The 18,380-nt window shown below is 34.1% G+C and overlaps 1 protein-coding gene across 3 annotated transcripts in view; it reads left to right on the forward strand.

Annotated features, from left to right (window-relative positions):
• The window catches only part of LOC150105819 (homeodomain-interacting protein kinase 2-like), a 325,632-nt gene that overhangs the window by 20,143 nt on the left and 287,109 nt on the right, over window positions 1-18,380 (forward strand). For all 3 annotated transcript variants that reach the window (XM_090394360.1, XM_090394362.1, XM_090394361.1), the window contains exon 2: window positions 14,702-14,789. The gene's annotated coding sequence lies outside the window, so the exon portion shown is untranslated. The remainder of the gene's footprint in view (window positions 1-14,701; window positions 14,790-18,380) is intronic.

Genomic DNA, 18,380 nt, shown 5'->3' on the forward strand with positions numbered 1-18,380 from the left:
TTGACTGTCAACCTAATAAGTGCTACATTTTTACATAAATTGTCTAAGCGGTTTTGATCAGTTTGAATGTTAATCAATACATCATCATCTGCAAAAACAGACTGCTTATGTGGATTTGTCCTGCTAAATCTTCAATAGTTATTCTGAAGTTCAAGAGTTCTGTGCCAATTTCCTGTGAGTCAGAATGCATAATCAGGGTTATAGTAAAAAGATAGTGCCAGAGAGCCTGTGAAGAACTCCAGTGGAAATAGGTCTGTCATCTCTCCATACTGGTATGGTTCTGATATTGCTTTGATTATTTTCAAAGGTATGCCATAATAACTGAGAATTTTGAACATCGCTTGGTGCATCAAGCGAATTGAAGGATTTTGAGAAATCTATAAAGTTTAAGATTAAGGGAAAGTTTTTCTCTTGCTCTGTCTAGCAGCCTTCTAAGGCATTGAATGTGTTCAACAGTGCTTTTGTTTTTCAAGAAACCTATTTGATTTTTGAGCAGAAGAGGTGTTACATATTGTGTCATTTGGTTTAGAAGCATCTTGTTATCGATTTTCATTGTGGTAGGAATTATTCTGCGATTCCTCTATAATTTTCTGGATTGTTCAGATTACTTTTTTTTTGGGTATTGGTATTATGGCCTTCTCTTCATTGTGATGGAATGTTAGATATAACTAGAACTGTATTACAGATATTTAAGTTGTTTCCAAAGTTCTTTTCTGCCATGTTTAATTGTCTCTGCTGTTAATACCATCCAATCCAGGTGCTTTTTCATTCTTTTGGGTTTTAGGGCAGTTTCAAATTCTTGCAATGTAAAGCTGTTATGCATAATGGGAAGTTCCTTTTGCATGGCAAAGCATCTATAGTAAAGTTCACTGATGAATTATTTAATAGATTTTTGAAGTGGTTTTTGCCAAAACTTTCTTTGTCTTCCTCTGTGTCCTAATGTTGGTCTGTAGCGAGCAAGAGCACTGAATATAGGTGATGGCGGATTGGCCTTCTGCACTAAAAGTTTTACATCTTCAGGTATCTTGCTATTTTTAGCTTTTATTCTTAGTTTTTTGGGCTTCCTTTCCTTAGTGTACAAGAAATTAGCTACCTGGTACATTTGTTTGGTTTCATGGATATTTTGATATAGTTCTAATTTTGACAGATAGCCTGGATATGGTTTTCCTTTTCATTTTGAAAGGCCAAATATACTTGATCGTTTAGTTTTTTTAACTGATTTTGTAGATTGTACGTCTTCTGATTCCTGTATTGCTGCTTAATGTCATTTTGTTTCTTTATCACTTCTTCATTGGTATGTGTTACTTATTTTCTTTGAGAAGATGAAGAGGTCTTGGTGACCAAGATTTTTGCTGCTACTTCATAGATGGATTGTATAATATGAGCAAAACTCTGGGATGGTTCTTCAGGCATTAGGCCTTCTGTTAGCTTGTTTTGTTAGTGTGTTCTGTAGTGCTTCTTTATACCGAGTTTGTATGGTAGGAAGAGTTAGGTTATTCCAGTGATATTTATTTGTTATTCTTGTTTTATTTTTTGAAAGTTTTTTCACTTGGTTATACTATAAATTAAAGATGTCAAGAAATTATATTTTTGGTTTAATCCGTCATACAAATGTAAGCAAACAAAGTTTGTGCATGAAGTAACTTCATGGCTGGGCAACTCATATATAGAGGCTAATGACTTCACATCACTTGCCTTAGTATCCCACAATGCAAAGCACATATCCTTATAGACATGTATAATGCTATGCATTATGGAAAGGGGGTCATTACCCAGACCGATTTTGACTTTTATTATTATTATTATCAACACCTGACCTCCATGGAGTCAGAGACTAATCATGAGAGGTACTCACTATTGCATACAATGCTCATCCAACTGCGTCTTAAACTGATTCAATGTGTCCTCATCCACAACACACACTCAGGCAATGTATTCCACTCACCAACCACCCTCCATACAAAAACCTGCATCTCACTCCTTTGCTCACACCCTCTTTATACAGTTTCCAGCAATGGCCTCTTGTTCTACTCCCCTCTCCAATTCTATTTTCAATGAAAAAATATTTCAATGAAAAATATTTTCCATGTCTACCTGATAACAACCTCTGACCAGTTTATATGTCTCAATCACATCCCCCCCCCCTCTTCCTCCTATTCACGAGGCTCTGCAACTTACATTCTCTCAATCTGTCCTCGTACTCCACATTCCAAAGACCACTGTGACTACCTTTGTGAATCTTCTCTATACCATTTCCAACATATCCTCATCACCATGAAAATGCGGTGACCAAATCTGTGCACAATAATCCATATGAGGCCTGATCAATGCCTTACGCAATGGAATCATAACCTCTATTTCTGCATGTCAGGGTTCTCTGCATCATTACCATTATTCGATGTGATGTCTTCACAACTTGTGCAATGTGGCCCCTGAATTTCAGGTCCTTGTCTACCATCACTCCTAGATTTCTCATCTCCTCTACTTCTGTTTTATTGAGGTTTCATCAGCTGGAGCCGAACCCAGAAGTGATACCGAGGTTGAAGTAATGCCGAAGTCATGTTTCCATATATAAGTAGCCAAAAGGTATCACACCTTATTACTAAAATACTTTGGATTAGAGAATAGATGTTGAAGGTTACTGTCGTGAAGTTACTTCACGTGCAAACTTTGTTTGCTTACACTTGGACAAAGGATGTAACCAAGAATATAATTTCTTGGCATCTTTAATTTATTCTTGTTTTAGATTTAAAAGAACTGAGACAAATTTTATGTGTACTTACTGTTCTATGATGATTTGGACTGTAAAAAAAAAAAAAAAAGGAAAGAAAGATCAGGATTGCAAAGGGAAGAACAAATCTGAAAGCCATGGATAACATCTGGAAAAGTAAAGTGATCAGCTTGAAACAAAACTAAAAGTACTAGAAATCAAGAAAAAGAATTTTGGCATTTGAAAGAACTTGTTACAGGAAGATTCTAAGAATGGGTACAGAAAATCACAAATGAAGAGCTCTATCGGAAGATACAACCAAAAGTGAATCTAATGCAGAAGATTATAAAACATAAGCTGCAATTATTTGGACACATCTGTAGAATGAGTGAGGACCGGAAGATAAAGACATTTATGTTTGGTATTTTGGATGGTTTAAACAGAAGAGGTAGACCATACAGAGAATGGATAGACGATATAAAGGACTGGTGGGGAATGGGTGTGCAGAAACTGTGACACTGTGCACTGGACAAAGTAAGGTGGAAGAAGATAGTGAAGGAGGCATCGGACACCAACAGGCAGTGAGCCCATGGTTTGTGATGATGAAGATGACTGTTCTATGGGTGGAATTTAGTTCTATGCTTTGTAAGCTCTGCTGCAATTTTGAGCTGATCTTGCTGCTCACTTTCCATTGATTAAAATATGATCAGTTTGTGATCTTATTCCATTTGGATGTTTCTGGTCCATTTTCTTCCAAGTTTGTGTGGAAATTTGCTCTGTAGATTGGCAAGGTTATGATTGTTTTTTTTATCAATATTCATTTGTATTGTGGTACACAAAAAGCTTACAGAAATTGAACTCTTACAGAAATTTAGATATCTTGGTTGCTGATAGACTGGCCTGGGAAGGTTTTGTTAATGGTAGCCTCAACTTGCCTAAGGCAAATGAGGAAGACGATAGTGTTTATTTTCTGTAGCACTAAGTAAATCAGTTGCAAGTCACTACTTCACTGTATTTCCTTCAGATTGTAAATTAGGTTTAGGTCAAATTCTGAACCCTCTTCTGCAGAAGACAGATGCCAAATATAATCCAATTGTTAAGCTTAGGTGTTGGATGTTATTCATAACTTACTTTAATGGTATTACAACACCAAACAAACTAAATTATAAAAAGACATTTATTAGCTGGCTGGCTCATGTTTTGCTGGGTTTCAAAACTAGTATTTTCAGAGCAAACAACATGTTACAGTTTACATGCGATAATGAGTAAATGAAACAATTCAAATTGTAACGAACAAAAGATCTAAAGTCCTAATTTGGCACCCTCTAATGTTGTAAAAAAAGAAGTATTACAGTTGAGTAGGAGTTGATCTTAGCACTAAGATCAACTCCTACTCAACAATTAATGTGAATAAGTATCTCCTACTCAACAATTAATCTGAATAAGTATGGCTGCATTAATTGTCAAAAGTCAACTTTTGACAATTAATGCAGCCATACTTATTCAGATTAGGAGAATGCTTCATAGCCATTATTACTGACTCTAAAAATAATCTTTCTGCCCTGTAATGGCTTCTGTATGGTCTGCCAGTTAAACTTTGGCATTATAATGATTATTATGATTCAGGACCTCCTGGAGTCACAAGACTCATTGTAGAAAGTCCACCCTAGAAAACCCAAATTCTATCATCCCACTCCTTGAACTCATTCACCGTTTGTGCTCTCACCACTCTATCAGGTAATGCATTCCACAGTTCAGCCACTCTCCATGCAAAAAAAAAAAAAAAACCCACTCCTCACCCTCTTGTTCACAGCTTCAAGGGATTATTCCTTGTTTCACCAAACATAAGAACTCCCCAGTATCAATCCTATAACTACCTCTCAACAGTTTAAATGTCTCAATCATATCACCTCTTCTATCTACCAAACTTTGCAATCCACATTCCCCTCTTTCTATCCTCATAACTTACAGTGTACAGTCCTGATATCATTTTTTATCTGTCTCTGTGCTCTTTCCAAGTTTAATTTATCCCCTTCAAATCCTGGGGATCAGATTTGAGCACAGTAGTCTAGATGTGGTCTGATCAGTGCTTCTTACAATGGAATGACAACTCTGTTATCTGTGTTGGTCAGTTTCCTGAGTATTGCAGCAATCCTCTGAGTTACTTTCACCATCTTTGCAATATGTTTCCTGAATTTGAGGTTTAAATCAATCATCACTCCTAGATCCCTTGCTTCCCTCACTTCCTCCAACACAGTATGTAGCCTCCCATCGATTTTTACATTTAGCTGAATTAAAATGAAATCCCCATTCATTTGTCCATCCATCCATTTTACACAGATCCTCTTGAAGGGCTACTACATTTGCACTATTTCTAATAACCCTTCTGCTTCACATCATCAGCAAACAACTGAATATCCCCCTAATCCATTGACAATGTCATTGATATAAAGGTTAAACAATACCAGTCTCAGTACTGAGCCCTGTGGGACCCACTTGTAACCTTTTGCTTCCTTGATACAGTCCCCTCGTACACAACTCGGATACCTATCAGACAGTCAATCCCCAATCCAATTCATTAACCTAACATCCAAACTCATGTGCTGAAACTTAAATATCAGCTATTATCATGTGGCATCCTATCAAATGCCTTTGTAAAATCCAAAAAAATGGCATGGCAGAATATGCATTTTCCTCATCCACTGCTGTGTCATGTCACTATTATAAAAGGCAGATTGCTAAAACATGAGTTCCCCTTAATAAATCCATGCTGACTCTCACAGATAACATTACCCTCATCTGCCCCATGATGCAAATGATCTCTCACTAATTTCTCCGAAATCTTAACTATTGAAATACAAACTGGTCTCTATAGTTTGACACTTCCATTCTACTACCACCCTTGTACAATAGTACTTATCCTTACCCTCCTTCACTCCTTGAGCACCTTTCCTGTGGTCAGATTTTCTCATTGAAAAGCCAGATTAACAGAGCTTTCAGTTCTTTAGCATATTCTCTCAAAACCTATGGTGAAATCTCATCCAGTCTAATTGCTTTATTGACATTCAGAGTACTCAGTATTCGAAACACACTCTTCTTGTATTTCTAAACCTCGAACCTGCCCCATTCCTCTAGTATTAAAACCTACTTCTCCAGGATAAAATATCCCAGTATGTTCATTGAATATTTGCATCCCTCTACTTCCATTTTAATCCAACATTATCATTCTTCTACAATCATTCCTCTTCCTACTGGCCACATAATGAAACAGTTCTTTAGGATTTTCTTTGGATATCAGGGCCAATCTCTTCTTTCAGTTTTGCCTTCCTTACCATATTAGTTACTCTCCTGGTCTGAGGCATATATTCTTCATGGATCTGCTCTCCATCCCTCTCTTTGTATCTCTTCCATAACCATTTTTTCACCTGCAGTTCCTGTTTGATATTGTTTGTCACCCACTTTACACCAAAATGTGTTCTCCTTTTCACTTGTGGTTTATAACTAGCCATTGCTGCTCATAAATATTCCTTCAACCAGTTCCTAGGCACTGATGATACCTCACCCTTTCAATTTCTCCATCCATGGGACTGCCCCAAGATGATTTCTAAGATTATTATAATCATCTGCCTTGTAATTCCATATGCATTCCTTTCTCTTTGATATGCCTGCATGTCTGTTCATCTTCTGAGTCAAAAACCATGTGGTCATTCTCTCTAACCAGGGGCAGAGATGATAGATCATCTCTGCCCATCACTTATAATAAGATCTGATGCTATGACCAAATCCAAAACTCTCAAACCTTTTGTTCCTTGTACTACATATTCTTAACACATTTGTCTCTCAAGAATTCCAGAAATTCTATTCTGTTACTACTACATGCAGTTTTCTCTTCCCAATTTATACTGCTGTAGTTAAAATCTCCCATAACAATTGGTAATTATCAGTAGTAAACTGGTCAAATTTACAATCCTACTTTTTTTAGTAGCAGTTTTAAGTTTTCTGAATTCTAATATCTTTCATGTTTTCTTGAATTAGTCAAATATTATTATTATTACAGCAACCCCAATGGAGTCAGTATCTCTAATACATTTTTCTAAAGGTAAATTAAATAGATGGGTGAAAGCATGCACCTCCTTGCTTCAATCCTTAATAGCAAAAGGCTCATCTAATTTTATTAGACAGTCTCAGTAGTACTTCAGCTATCAATAGTGCACATTTTGATTATAATTATTATCTTAAGGGGTATACCAAGTTCCTTTAATCTTCTTCTTTTAGCTCTACAACCCTTTATAGGGTTGTAGAGCTAAAAGAAGAATTTATAGGTTTTGGTTTGCTTCACAATATTTTTCCATTCTGCTCTGTTCAATGCATTACTTTTCTAATTCTTCATTTTAAGAATTCCAAGGTCTTTCTCATCCTCATCTAACCATCTCTTTTTGGGTCTTCCACTTCTTCCTTGTCCAATTATTTTCCATTTATATATTTTTAACTTTTCCACTTTCTTCCATCCTTTCTAAATGGCCTATCCATGCTATTCTTTGTGCTTTAATAAATCTAACAGTATCTTCTCCATTTATTAATTCATTAATTTCACTATTTGTTCTTATTCTGTAGTTGTCATTCTTCTCTTTAATTGGGCCATAAATTTTTCTCATTATTTTCTTTTCAGAAATCCTTAACCTATTTTCTTCTTTTTGGGGTAAAGTCCATGATTCACATTCATATGTTATTACTGGTGTAATATTCAATTTATAAAGTTTTAGTTTAGAATTCTTATCCACAACTTTATCCAGTAATCCTTTATGCATGTGATAGCATTTATTTCCAGCTATTATTCTATTATTTATTTCTTCTGCCATGTTATTTGTTATTGTTATTAGGGATCCTAGTTATTTAAAATGATTTACTGATTCAAAATTATAGCCATCTATTATACTACATTTTGGAAGCTATTCTGTTTTCATTTCTTCCATATTTCATATACTGTATTTAGTTTTTTGCTCATTAATTTGTAAACCAATTTCTTTTGCATTTAAATCTAATTCTTTGAACTTGCTTTCTAAATATTTTTTGATTCGACTAATTATTGCAATATCATCTGCATATGCACAAATCTCTACAGATTTGTTATTAATATAGACTCTTATATTGAGTCTTCTTATTATATATTCAAGTGTCAATTAAACAAACTTGCTGACAGTGCATCTCCCTGTTTCACCCTGGAACTTATTTTGAATGCTTCTGTTAACTCACCTTATATTTTAACCCTTGCCTTAAATCCTTGTGTTATTTCAATCATTCTAACCAATTTTTGTGAGATTCCCAATCTTTTAAGATTATTAATAATTTTTTGTCTATTTATTTTATCAAAAGCCTATTTAAAATCAATATATAAATTATATAATTCTATATTATGTTCCATACACTTTTCATGTATATTCCTTGATGTAAGTATATTATCGGTGATCGATCTCTTTGGTTTAAAACCAGATTGGTAATCTTCTAAAATTTCTTGGGTATATGGTTCTAATCTACTATTTATTAAACTTGATAAAATTTTATGTTACATTTAGCAATGTGATTCCACCATAATTACTACAATTCAGTTTATTTCCCTTTTTATATATTTGTTGAATCACTCCTATTTTCCATCCCTCTGGTAATTTTTCTTCATTTCATATTTCAGTTTAATTGCCAGATTTTTCTCCATAATGGTTTTCCAGCATTCTTGACAAACTCCCCTGTTATTCCATCTATACTTGGTGCTTTAAAGTTTTTTTTATCTGTTTTATAATTTTAACTATTTCTTCATAAGTTCTAAATTCACTCAAATTCCTATCTTCATCTTCATTATTATTAATTTCTTCTTCGATAACAATTCTTCAAAATACTCTTTCCATCTCTTCATGATGTCTTCTTTTTCTCCTTTTTTTATTTCCCCTTTTTTTATTCCTACATCCTATTATTTGATAATTAAAATTTTGTATTAGTGAATTAATTTCTTTATAATATTTTCTTATTTCTTTGTTTTATTATATTCACTTATTAACTCTGTTTTCCACTTCATCTCTTTTTTCTTTTGATTACATATTTTATTTGCTTCCTTTCTCTTTTCTTAATATTTTTCTCTATTAGCTCTTGTATTTCTTTGTATATATTTCTTTCTTGCTTTATTTTTAATTTCTGTTGCTTTCCTGCATTCATCATCAAACCATTCCTTTTTGATTCTTTTATATTTCCCTATTATTTCTTCTGCTGCATTTATAATTTTTTTTTAATTATCTTCTATTTATCTTCTATATTATTTTGATCTCCAAATTCTTTAATGTCTTCTATTTTTTCTTTTATAATTTAATAGTCTCTTTATTTGTGAAAGCTTCAGTATTCTATTTCTCGATTCTTTCTGCTTTCCCTCTATTTATTACTGATATGCTTTGTCTCAATTTTGTACCAACCAACTTGTGGTCAGAGTCGCAGTTTGCATCTCTAAATGCTCTTACATCAATGATTGATGTTGCCCATCTTTTAAAAATCAAAACATGATCTATCTGATTACATTCATTAATAGTTGGAATAATTCATGTTCCTAAATGTATCTTTTAATGTGGGAAATTTGTGCTCATTATTCGTAATTTATTAGTTGTTGCAAACTCAATGACTATTACCATTATCACTAGTTTCTTCATGTAGACTATATCTTCGAAACTCCTCTTTATATATATCTTCCCTCCCTAATTTAGCATTAAAGTCTCCTAATACAATCATAGCATCATTTTTTTGGTATGCCTTCACATGCTCTTTTGTAAATCGTCATAAAATTGTTCGGTAACTTTTTCATCAGAATTCTCAATCGGAGCATAAATATTTATAAATGCAAGTTATGAAAATTACTTTTAATATGTATTTTGCATATTCTCTCATTTATTGGTATAAATCCTAATATTGATTTGTAGACCTTTTTTGACAATCGAGGAAAAGGAGTAGCCGTAGTATTCAACATAAAATACTAGGCTAATCTTCTTGAATGGCAGGCAGTCTCAAGTAGAGTGATGTGGGCAAATATCAGAATGGGGAATTGGACAATGAGACTTTTTTGTGCCTATGGTCCCACAGAAGGTTCTACTAAGGTAGAAGTGGAGGAATTTTTTGATGCTTTTTCTAAAAGCATCAAAAAATTCCTGACACAATGAAAAAGGAAAAATTGGTCCTTGTTGGGGATCTAAATAGCAGAGTAGGAAATGATTGTCAGACATACAAAAATATTTTGGGAAAATTTGGAGAAAAGAGCAAAGCTAATAATAATGGAAAATACCTGTTGGATTTCTACTCAGGACATGAACTGGTTATTACTAACACCATGTTCCAACATAAAAATGTGCACAAATTCACATGGAGAGAAGAGGCAAGGAATAAGAAAAGTGTCATTGACTATGTTATTGTTGATAGTGATGGTTTCTCCCTGGTGCGGGACACCAGAGTGTACAGAGGATTTGAAATTGGAAGTGATCACTACTTAGTCTTGAGCAGGATAAAATTGAATTTCATATTGAAAAGAATAACATGTAAGAAAGTTTTAAAGCGAATAAAAGTTGAGCAGCTCTCAGATGTGAACTGTAGACTAAAATACACAAAGATTATTGAAGAAAAAATGAAAGAGTTTGAGATCAAGAACCAAGCCTTGGAGATTCAGTGGCAAGCCTTGAAGAAAACACTGATTGATTCAGCCAGAGAGGCATGTGGTGAGGTTGTCTGCAAGGATAGAAAAATCAGAACCCCATGGTGAACACAGGAAGTTAAAGAGGCAGTAATGGAAAAGAAGAAAGCATATCAAAAATTCCTGGCAAATAAGTCAGTTTTCGCTCTTAGAGAATACAGAGACAAACGTAAGAAAGCGAAACACTGTGTAAAACTAGCTAAACAAAACTCATGGGAGGACTTTGGCAAGAACATAGAAAATAAATATCAAGAAAGTGGTAAGATATTCTGGAGGTTGTTCAAGAAGCTTAGAAATAGAGGAAAGAGTGCTGTAAAAGGAGTTAGAAATGATAAAGGTGACATGAAAATAGGAGAAAAAGATATCCTTGAAGTATGGAGTAATTACTTCGAAAAATTGCTAAATGAAACAAGCAGTGATAGCACAGTGGTAAAAAAATACTCAACAGGCATACAGTCAGGAATACATTTCCATACTTGAAGTAGAAAAAGCCATCAAAGGCTTGAAACGTGTAAAGGCAGCAGGAGTAGATGATATTCGACCAGAAATGCTGAAGTATGGTAGTATAAAAGTCTTACAGTGGCTGCACTGCATAGTTCAGAAAGCCTGGACAGAGGAACGAATTCCTGATGATTGGAGTAGAGCTCTAATAGTACCCGTATATAAAAAGGGAAATAAAACTGAATGTGAGAATTACAGAGGTATTTTCCTACTGAGTGTTCCTGGCAAGATCTATGTAAGTACGGTTGAGAAGAATTGTGGAAGAAAAGCTTGCTGAAGAACAAGCTGGATTCAGGCCAGATAGAGACTGTCAGGATCAGATTTTCACTTTACGACAAATAGTTGAGAAAGCATGGGAATATAACAAAGATCTGTATTTAAGTTTTGTCAATTTGGAAAAAGCATATGAAAAGGTGCCAAGAGAGAAGCTATTCAATACGCTGCAGTTATATGGTGTCAATGGGGCATTATATCAAGCAATACTTAGTCTTTATTTGAGTTGTAAGTCAGCAGTTAGAATTGAAGTACAGGAAGATGGTTTAATGTTAAATCTGGTGTGAGGCAAGGATGTACATTATCCCCTCTGTTATTCATTATCTATATGGATCACATTATGAAGGAATGTGGTATTAAACCTGATATCAAAACTGGAGATGTTAATGTCAGCTCTTTGCTTTATGCGGATGATGTTATACTTCTAAATAAATCCACTACAAGTTTGCAAGATTCCCTGACTAAATTGAATAACTGTTGTAATAGATATGATATGAAGGTCAGCATTAAAAAGACAAAGACAATGAAAATAGGTAGAATTGTTGAAAATGTCAACTGTGTTGTGAATGGGGAACCTGTGGAACAAGTAAAACATTTCAGCTACTTAGGCACGATTTTTACTGAAGATGGTAAATTAAATATGGAAATAGACAACAGAATCAACAAAGCTGGTAGGCTGGCAGTCAATTGAATAAATTCATATGGAATAAGAGAGAAATTAGTCGGAATACTAAATTAGCTGTATACAAGACAGTGTTCAAACCAGTTTTAACTTATGGATCTGAGAGCTGGGTCAGAAGTAAAACACTTGACCAAAGACTAGAGACCGCTGATATGAGAGTCCTGAGAATGATTAGAGGCATGAACAGATAGCATCAATGGCAATATCATATTAAAAACGAGGATATTAGGAAAGAACTTGACATTGTCAGCATCCAGGAATGCGTTAGGAGCTAATCTCAGTAGGTATGGTCACTTAAACAGAATTGGCCAGGAAAGATTAGCAAAACAAATGTTCTCTGCCAGGTTGGCAGAAAAAAATGACCCAGAGGAAAACCAAGATATAGGTGGATGGATATGGTACAAAGTGCCTTAGATGATAGAAATATAAGAACTGATAATGTTGGAGTCTTGACAAGTAACAGACTGATTTGGAGGAAAATTGTAGATAGGAAGTTAGTAATGATGTAAATTTTTCATGTAGTACTATCATATCCTGTACACTCCTTGAGGGTACATGTCAGGAATTTGATGATGACCTTTTTTGTTATAATAAAACTTAACTCCATGTTCTCATGTTTTATAAGACCACTGAAGTATGACTTGTAATCTTTTTTATTAATTACTCTCCTTTCCATCTTATTTCCTGTAAGGCTCTGATATCCATTCCATATTTCAAGCTGGTAAAATGCAAAATGCTACATTTTGCATTTACCAGCTTGTGATAACATCCTGACATTCCATGTTCCAAATTTCATAATATTTCTCGTTAATCTTTTCCTTTGCATACGTCGTTTTTGTAGAGTCAGTTCAGTTTCATATTGTTTAGCCTTCTCAACAAAATATTTTTTCTAGGAATGGATTGTTAGCCCATTGCCAAATCCTCGTCCTTTATCTGGGCTTGGGACTGGCAACAGTATCAATGAGCTACTCAATCCACCCATTCGAATATTGCAGGCAGAGTTAACAAGTTTATTATTATTATTATTCGTGACACCTCCAAGGAATCTGTAGGCTCATCGCGGGAGGACACCTACAACTCTCCATCTTCACCACCACACCGAACCTCTACATCAATGCCATTTACTGCCCTTCGCCACCACAACTAGTATTTTTTATCTGTAAATTGCGTGTGTTCTGAAGGGCCGATTTGTCTGTATGCGGGATGAAAAACCTGAGTTTCCGGGAGGAAAATCCTTCTACTTTCGTATGAGATTGGCTAATTCACCTTCGATTGAAAAAGTCCATATAAAAATTCCTCCTGTCACGATGAGAATCAAACTTAGACCTTTTCTGATCGAAGGCACAATGTACCGTCGTTCTTCCAGTTGCGCTATGGAGGCTTTCAAGTTCCTTTAATACTCTCCAAGAGCCTTCTCTGTGAATATTATCATATTATTATTATCAAGAGAGACCTGCAGGGAGTCAGGAACTCATCGAGGGAGGCTATACTATTCACACTAGCTATCATACTTGTTCTTGAATTCATTCACGCTACTTGCACACACAACATCCAATGGATCCATTCCAATCATGCAGTACTCTATGAGAGAAAAATTAGCCCTTATCCCTTCTTGACAGCATTCATTCTCAACTTTCATGGATGCTCTCGCATCTTTTCCCCACCCGCCATAAAATGAAAAAAAATTCCATTTACTGAAGTTCTTCAATTGATGCAACAAATTGAGGCCTGATTTGCAAGCCTTTTTTGAATTGATTAGTCAATAGATTTCTTCTTTCTCAATCTTTACCTGTACTCCCACATACGACATCGGTGTGCTATAGGTTCTTGTACTCCTGTGTTTAGGATATATTAAAAAAAATTACAAAATAACACATTGAAGTCAGTTTAACTATCACATGTAGATGTACCTGTAGCATTTTAATTTTGTATCCTCCCCTGCAACCCACTCTTCGTGTTGGTTATTATGCTGAAATTTCCAAAGTATTGACTTTAAGCAAGTTATTTTTATGGTGCAAAGACATCAAAGATCATACTGCAGCAGGACACAGGTTACAGAGTAAAGGGTTAGTAAGACAGTCACAAACATCAATGCCCTTGGCTGGAGAGGGGGATACACTAACCACTTGGCCAACCAGGCCAGTGAATCTAAGCAAGAAAAGATTATTAGGTAGAAATATGTGCAATATGCACAGCAGGAATTGGTAAAATTTGACTGATTTTTTGCAACCTTTCAAAGTATGCTAATTGTCCAGTTAAATACTCTGAATAAAAATGACATCTAATATTTGATCTGGAAGTGGAGTTGAATTTGATTATTAATGAAAATTTTAATAAGAGCAGTCAGTGATTATAGTATAGTCATTGTAATTATTGAAGTACTCCATATGGTGATGACCTTAATATGAAGAGTAATAATGTTCATTGCATGTTCATTAAATAAATTTATATTAATTCTGCTACTTAGTAGTGATATGTAAGTTTTTTTTGATTGAACATTATCATAATGAAGAAAAGAGTGACTTTTGCACTTGAAAGACTAGCCAATTTTTTTTTTTTTTTTCAACAAATAATACTTTTTTATTGTAATGATTTTTATTGAAGTACTTTTCAGATGATAATATTGTGCATGAAGACTTGGTTTTTCAAAGTTATTATGGCAAATAATTGTAAATAAAGCAAGTAGGCTGCAGTAAGCTCAGATAACAGGCTGTTGAGTAATTTCATTGACTCCCTTTTAACCTTTTTTTTTTTTTTTTTTTAAAAAAGTATATATAGATGTATTAATTCATATTATACAATATTTCATTTTCTTTAATAGGAATATGCATTTTCATGCTGAATGCATCATTTTATAAGGACGAGGTAGCATATCCCTTGTGGTTTAAGCAACTTGAATGTTGATACGGGTAAGATAATACTGACTTTTATTTTTTCATTTTATAAGTATATGAAAATAAGTCATATGACAATGGAACTTATTATATTTTTAAAGATCTTGAGGACTATGATCGAACCTTAAATCATCAAATTTGAGTTTTGAGAAATCGAAATTTTCTGTCATGCACTTATACTGAATTTTAAAAAAACAGCAGCAAACAAATTAATCCAAACAAGTCAAATTTTTGTCAAGTTTTTGTGTTTGGTTTGGTTTTTGTTTACTATTTTCGGTTTTGGTTTTAGTTCACTATTTTGGTTGAGTGCTGGGTGTTTTAACTGTCTCTACGATGTTTATTAATAATGTTGTGCATGTTTAATAGAGTAAACAAGTTGACATTCATAGTGTTTTATCCATTTTGTGTAATGGATACATCTCCAAGAAAGCATTCAAAATATGTACTCTTTCTCAACACATCCATGACTCAAAGACAAATTGCCAATGTGTGTTGTGTTGAATTAGGTACTGTTAATGAAATAGTACCCAACTAGTCATATTTTCAGATGATAGCCATTTCTTTGTCCAAAGAGAGTGAGTACCTTATGTTCTCAAATCAGTAACAGAGAACGACTTCTCCTGCCCACCTTCAAGCTCCTTATTTACCTTGCTGAAAAGATAGATGTTCTGAGGTTGTTGTGCCTTTTGTCAATTGTTATGTTTACCACTGCTATCAAATCTGTATATCCTTAGGGCAAAACAGTTTAAGAAGAAAAATTACTGAAATATTTGGAGCAGCAGTGCTAATTGTAATGGTAAATACCTGCTAGATTCCTGCTTTGAATTGAATTTGGGCATTTACCATTATTACTAACTCTACCCTTTTCTTCAATTTTTCCATATATGCCTAAGTTTTTTATAATTTTTCCAAATATTCTGTAAAAAAAGCAGAGTAGGAAATATTTCCTATATTGAAAATTTGACCAACCAGGTCTGGCAGTTACACCTTCCTTTTCTTAATCTCTGTTATCTAATAAATCATCTAATAGTTACTATTTAGAAAGATCTCACTTTTTTTTTATCTTATTCTTGGTAATTTATATCAGTATGTTATTTCTAAAATAATCTATTTTCTTTTGATAATGTATACATTGGTAATCTTCAGTTGCATTAAGTTGTCCCTGTAATTGATGTTTCACTGTTGTTATGATTTTCTGACGAAAACAGCATGGACTTGAATTGGGGAATGTTCCATCCAGCTTGATTTTTTTTAAAACTTTTAGTGTGTTTGGTTTCAGCTAATACAAAGCACAGTTTGGAAATAAAGAAAAGAACAATAGTTTCCTTTGCTCAGATGTAATCTGTATTAATTTTTTTTTTATTAGCTTTGAGCTGAAACTAATAATAGCTCAATGCTATTATTAGTTCCTCAAGTTTGGGAACTAATAATACCTAGCTTAACTGCCATAAAATGTCACTATTATAACACTGATTAAAACATCAGTGTTATAATAATGACTACATAACTATATAGGAATACTACTTCACTGTTTCTGTGTTGAATCCAGTGAGAACAGATTTACCAAATGACGGCAGTTATATAAATAGGCTAGTAACATTAACGGTTCCTTAAAACATTGCATAATGGTGTTTAGTATTATGGTATTTGCAATATGCACAGTTTATTGTAAGAAGTGAATTTGATGGCTAGCAGAACTTATATATAACTGATGGATTGACCTAAGTGGATTTGGAGTTATGTAGAGAAAATGTTGACCAATGAAAATTTTTGAGGTGCAGAACCAAGGAAACCAGAATTGTCGGGAGAGATTAAGAATAATAAAAAAATGCATACTTATGCCAGAAGCATCTGGGGAAAAGGAGGAAGTATTTTTGGCATTGCAACTTGACCAAAAGTTAAGTATTAATGAGACTTGGCTGATGAAGGATCATATAGGCATGTGAGACTTGGCTGATGGAGGATGATATACGAATAGAATGTAAGGGATAGAGAGAGAGAGAGAGAGAGAGAAAAAGAGTAATCTAAGAGAGAGTTCTCTGCCATGATTTTTCATAGAGGAGAGAGAGAAGTACAGCTGATAACAGAAGAAATGAAACCACAAAGAGAAATAGTTCACAAGGGAGGAAGGATGCTGGTTACAGAGCATTTGAGGCTGTCTAGTATGGGACAAAATATATAGTTTGTTGCTGCTGAAGATGGATGGTACTATATCAGCAAATTAGCATAGTGAGTCTGGGGCAAGTAATTATTATAGGGGACTTTAACTATGGGGACAAGAAATAGCTCCATTGCATAAGAGAAAGCTCTAAGACAGGTAATAAGTTATAAATGTCACTATTACAAGAGTGGTAGTTAGGATTGGAAAAGCTAGTCAAAGACAGGATTCAGAAATGGATGGATAGAAATATGATACTCTATGGGAAGGAAGCATTGCTTTGTGAAGGATAGGCCTTGCCTTTGTAATTTACTTGCTTTTTGTTATAAAGTGATATTTGAGTTGGATAAAAGAAATGGACTTTGCAAAGGCATCTGATATAATGCTGTATGGAACTAAATGGTGTCCAAAACCTAAGGACAAACACTATTTCTGAAGATCACAACTGCAAATTCAGATTCAAATTCAAAATCATCTTACTGATAATTTCAAGTAGAAAGTGGTTACACATTCAGATTTTCAAATCTCACTCAAAGGGGGTTACGTGGTAGCACTCCACAGGATAAATGGCTATGCTAAGGCCAATTGTGCTTGAAGGAAGCTCTTTTTTTGTGAAGGAATAAAGTTGCAAACTTGGATGTCTTGTAATGTCTCAAAGACATCATCTAGATCAGTGTTTCTTAACCTGGCTTGTAGTGCCCCTTGGGGGGTGCTGTGAATGCTGGGGGGGCAGTAAGTGTTATAATACTACTAATATAATAAAAGATAAAAATTCTGTGTTTAATCTAGCATCCCTATTATATTGTATGTTTTGCAACACTGTTCAGAATATTGTATGTCTGGCAATACTGTTCAAATTTATTCGCTACTTATTTTTTTAGAATTTTTACATAGAAAGCTAAGTAATTGGGCTATGTTTTAGTCTGAATTTTCTACATTGAAAATAATAAATTTGGGCTATTTTTAGCAGCTTTTATAAGAGCTTTATCTGCTACTTTTTCCTAAAGCCTATCTGACAATCCTAATTTGTAGTTTATCTATATCGTGGTATCATGTGCTGCACTTCATTGATATTGTGTAGTACTGTAGCTCATTAAAATGAGTGAAAAAAGAAAGTATCATCAATATTCAAGTGAATATTTAAAATATGGTGTTATTCTGTCTATAAATAATGAGCAGTTACCAATGTGCTTAATATGTGAAAAAACTTTCTCAAATGAAGGAATGAAATCTTCAAGAGTGATTGAGCATTTAAGAACAAATCATCTAAGTAAAGCAAAAAAAGGAATGTGGAGTACTTTCACGAATTAAAGACTAAATTTAAAAATCATCCTGGACTTAAAGGGTTGGTTGCAAAACAAAGTAACCAACTTGTTGTATCTTACAAACTTTCAAAATTAATTGCCAAATGTGGAAAGCCACATACTATTGGCAAAACTCTTACTGGC

Source organism: Typopeltis vanoorti, chromosome 6 (assembly GCF_054136105.1).
Source record: "Typopeltis vanoorti isolate ZY-2024b chromosome 6, IOZ_Tvanoo_1.0, whole genome shotgun sequence".
NCBI classification, from domain to species: Eukaryota; Metazoa; Arthropoda; class Arachnida; order Uropygi; family Thelyphonidae; genus Typopeltis; species Typopeltis vanoorti.